Source organism: Mus caroli, unplaced genomic scaffold, assembly GCF_978045245.1.
Source record: "Mus caroli unplaced genomic scaffold, Mus_caroli_1 scaffold_13, whole genome shotgun sequence".
NCBI classification, from domain to species: Eukaryota; Metazoa; Chordata; class Mammalia; order Rodentia; family Muridae; genus Mus; species Mus caroli.
Window position 1 is genome coordinate 53,691,077 of NW_028227268.1, and position 3,924 is coordinate 53,695,000.

Here is a 3,924-nt window from a genome sequence, read left to right on the forward strand (position 1 = left end):
AGGGGAGGTGGGGCTTGGAACCAGAAGTGTATCAGGGAGCTGCACCCAACGGGGATTAGGACAGGAGCAGAGATGGGGGAAGGGACAGGTCTGCCACCTCAGGTCTGGGACCAAATAAGGTTAGTACAGGCACTGGCTCCATCCCTACTGTGCTCAGATGGGAAAAGCAATGGGAAGATAAAGGAAGGTCCCGTGGAAGATGAACTTTAAAATGATGGCGTGTCTACTCCAAAGACACGTCTCCTCTGGAGGAGACAGGGCTTCCAGTAATTCTCAAGCTGTCCTTTGTCCCCCTGCCCATGGGGAGAAGGGAAAAAGAGACTGGTCACAGGAATAAAGCGTCGACACTTCAGAGACATCTGGTGTGCCGTGTACATTTATAGCTCGGCTCCACAAACAGGAATCAGAAGGACGCAGCGGGTCGTGGGGTGAGGGGCAGTAGTGTGGGGAGGCAGCCAGAAACCACGTGGCTGAGTCTTAACTGCTACTGCTGCATGTTTGAAAACTTTATGCAGTGAATAAGAGAGACATTGAATCTCTGGAGCTCCGGGGCCAGCATGATAGTTCAGAGGGTTAAAGCCCTTGCTGCCAAGTCCGAGGACATGAGTTAGATCCCCAAGACCCACACATGGCAGGAGGAGAAAACTGACTCTTGCAAGTTGTCCTCTGATTTCCACTGCATGCAACTACAAACATACACAGAAGGGAATGTAAAAAAAAAATTGATCTTTCTAAAATTCTGGAGCTAACTGGGTATGGTAGCTTATGCCTATAATCCTTGATACTTGGGCAGCTGAGGCAGGAGAATTGCAAGTTTGAGACTACCTTGGGGTATAATGAATTTTAGTTCATCCAGGGCTGCAGTGTGAGACCTAGTCTCAAATCTTAAAGACTAAAACAACTATTAAAAGAATAAAATAAGGTCTAGAGTGATGGCTCAGTGGTTAAGAACACTGGCTGCTCTTCCAGAGGTCCTGAGTTCAATTCCCATTGTTTTTCCCATCATGAACCACATGGTGGCTCACAACCATCTGGAATGGGATCTGATGCCCTCTTCTGGTGTGTCTGAAGACAGCTACAGTGTATTCATATAAACAAAATAAATAAGTGGGGAAAAAAGAATAAAATATAATACTCTGGCTGAAAAGATTACAGCTGAGACTCTTTCACTAACCTGGGGGTACTTATGGCTTATAAGTTATACCTTAATCATTTTTTTAAAGGAAAATCTTGTAGCATGTGCTCTCTCCATCAGTCTGTCAACTCTGTGTACAAGCTGCTGCTTTGGGCTCCCTCTCAGCACGGTAACCTCACGTTATCCACTGTGTGCTGAGACTTACGCTCTCGCCTGTGGAGCCACAGAACATCATTCCTGCCATTATCGAAGCCCCACCTAGACTCCAGAGTAGGGGGCACTGATACTCAAAGGGAAGTGCCAAAACCACATTGTGGGATACAGGGAATGGTGCTGTGGCTGTCGTTAGAGAATCCAGCTATCCACAGCTCACCCTCTGGCCACAACAATTCACATCCCTCCCACATAAAAATACAAGTCTCATCCCACCGCGGCATCGCTCGGGAGTCTAGGATTTCAGCAACAAAATGAGGCCCAGATGAGAAGGAGGTTTCACACATGAGGTTCACCAACTTTTCAGAACTCTGGAGTGTCTGTTCTCAATTTTAAAAAATGAGATCTAGGGCTGCAAGATGGCCCAGTGGGTAGAAAGACAAGAGACATTGACTTCAATCGCCAGAGGAGAGACTCCCCTGGCTTCCAGGAGTGCCGTGCTGCATCCTCTCAGATGAATACAGGAATGCGATACAATCGTTTGAAGTCAGATCTGTGGCGTGGCCAAGAGTTCGCTCTGAAATTCCAGTAACATCTTTACAGCCTGCCAACATACCTGGAATAACTTCTGTGTTCCTGGGAGCAAGCACATGGGTATGAAAAGGCTCTGGGCAGCCGGTAAAGATGCAGCATCTGGCAACACCAGCTTTTAGTGTCTGGCTGTTTCCAGGACTTGGATATCCCCAAAGGTGGAGCCTCCCTCTTCAGGCTTCATTCAACTTTGTTATTTATTGCATACACACAGCATCCCGCTTGCATGTACGCATGCAGGCCAGAAGAGGGCGCCAGCTCTGTTGGTTGTCAAGAACTGAACTCAGGACCTCCACGGATGAGCACTCAGGGCTCTTAACCGCGGAGCCCCGTCAACTTTCCGCTTTAGAAAGTAACTATACAGCAGTGCTTGGATTTAAGCTGTTTATGTTATAGGAAATTGAAGTGTCGAGAGCAACCTCTTTTAAACTGGACACAGTTGAGAAAAGGCTAAAAAATATTGTGAGGTATGAAGGTGTATATGCCTTTAATCCCAGAGCCTGCAGGGGCAGAGGCAAGTGGAACTTGGTTGAGTTGGAAGCCATCTTGTTTATTCAGAGAATTCCAGACTAGCCAAGGCTGCATAGTGAGGTCCTGCCTAAAACAGGAGAGGGGGCTGGAGAGAAGGCTCGGTGGTTCAGAGCTCTTCCAGAGAACCCGGGTTTGATTCCCAGTGGATAACATGGGGATACCTACATGGTAGCTCACAACTCCCTTTGACTCTTGCTTCAGGGGATCCATTGTCCTCTTCTGGCTTCCAGAGGTACCTGCCCCCATTATACACACAGACACATATACTCATAAACAAATAAAAAATATAGTAGTGTTTTAGTTGCATTTTGTTGCTGTGATACAAACACTCCAACGATGGTAACTTGGGGAGACAATGTTTATTGAGCTTATATTTTCAGGGAAGGCCAGCAGGGATATGGAAGAAGGCTGCTCACTGGCTTGCTGGCCCGCTGGCTCACTGGCTCCATCTCTGAACCATGCTTAGCTGTCTTATACAACCTAGGACCACTTACACAGAAAACAGAGCTGTCCATAGGGGGCTGGACTCCCCTACTTTAATTAAGACAACCAAGAGATAAAGATAATCTCTCACAAACACATCCCCAGAGGAACCTGATAAAGGCATGTACTCGCCAGGTCATGGTGGCAGCGACAAAAGTGTCGGCACACACCTTTTTTCCCAGCACTCTGGAGGCAGAGGCAGCCAGGTCTCTGAGTTCCAGGCCAACCTGGTTTACAGAGTGAATCTCAGAACAGCCAGGGCTACACAAGAAACCCTGTCTTGAAAAATGAAAATAAAACAAAAGAAGATAATGACTCAATTGAGTCTCCCCCTTTTTCAGGTGATCCAGCCGTGTTCAGTTGGATTTGAGGCCTGCCCCCATGGGAGGGAATTCAGACTTGGTACTGAACACATGCCCAAAAGCCCAAGACTAAGGAGGTCAAGGCTCTTGGGGAAGAACTTTGACTAATGTTTTATTGAATGGCCGTGTTGTCAAACTGCCTTCCAAATATTTGTGTTTATACCCATAGATTTGTGTTCTCTTCACCTTGGCCACGAAAGCCTCAAGGACAGCAGGCAATGCAGAGACTCATAACTGCTCCGAGAGGTGAGAACTAATGGCCTTGCTGCTCAGTCCTAAATGGGACATCTGTGTCAACCCCACCCCCAAGTCAGGGAAAACCTCAAGTGAAGAAACAGAAAGAACGAGGGCCAGAGGCTGTGGGGGAGGGCTGTAAAGACATGACGGCCATTATATGGTTTCCTGAACAAGATCAAGTCAGCCTAAACCCCAGCATGGAGGAGGGTGGGGGGGACATGGGGTGCTCTCAAGGCCCTAGCAGAGGAGCTATTGACAGTTGATGGCTGCTGAAGAAGACAGATTTAATTTTCTTTGGGGGTGTGATCCCCATTGGATAGCCCACACCCATGTTCTAAATGGAATCAGTGAGTTATTTAAAAAAAAAAAACAGACATGAGGTGGGAGGGGAATGTGTTCAGGGTGGGGTTAGGGGGAGTGGGGGCTAGAAAT

General features: G+C 47.5%; 1 long non-coding RNA gene across 1 annotated transcript in view; it reads left to right on the forward strand.

The window, feature by feature from the left end:
* Positions 1-1,910: 1,910 nt before the first annotated feature.
* Positions 1,911-3,924, forward strand: part of LOC147001481 (uncharacterized) — a 5,956-nt gene continuing 3,942 nt past the window's right edge. Inside the window, exons 1-2 of the long non-coding RNA XR_015044864.1 lie at positions 1,911-2,231; positions 3,425-3,501. This is a non-coding gene — a long non-coding RNA (uncharacterized LOC147001481). The remainder of the gene's footprint in view (positions 2,232-3,424; positions 3,502-3,924) is intronic.